The sequence below is a fragment of the Trypanosoma theileri genome (assembly GCF_002087225.1).
Source record: "Trypanosoma theileri isolate Edinburgh chromosome Unknown TM35_Tth_15_V1, whole genome shotgun sequence".
Taxonomy (NCBI): domain Eukaryota; phylum Euglenozoa; class Kinetoplastea; order Trypanosomatida; family Trypanosomatidae; genus Trypanosoma; species Trypanosoma theileri.
Window position 1 is genome coordinate 360,860 of NW_021639857.1, and position 378 is coordinate 361,237.

Genomic DNA, 378 nt, shown 5'->3' on the forward strand with positions numbered 1-378 from the left:
GCCATTTTGGGCTGATGCCTCTGAAACACATCCCCTCTTCGATTGCTGCTGTCACACACACACACACATATGTATGGAATTCACTGCTGTGTCTGTATGGATTGTGGGCCTCTCTGTCCCTCTCCCTCCCTCTCTCTCCATCTCTGTGTTTCTTCTGNACACACACGCACACATATGTATGGAATTCACTGCTGTGTCTGTATGGATTGTGGGCCTCTCTGTCCCTCTCCCTCCCTCTCTCTCCATCTCTGTGTTTCTTCTGTAGGTGTAGCACTGGGTGAAGGACGAGTGACACCATGGGCCGAAGGGGGTATCGGATCGTCGCGCTGCTGCTTGTGGCTGTGATCACCACATGCCTGCTGATGGCGATGGAATTGA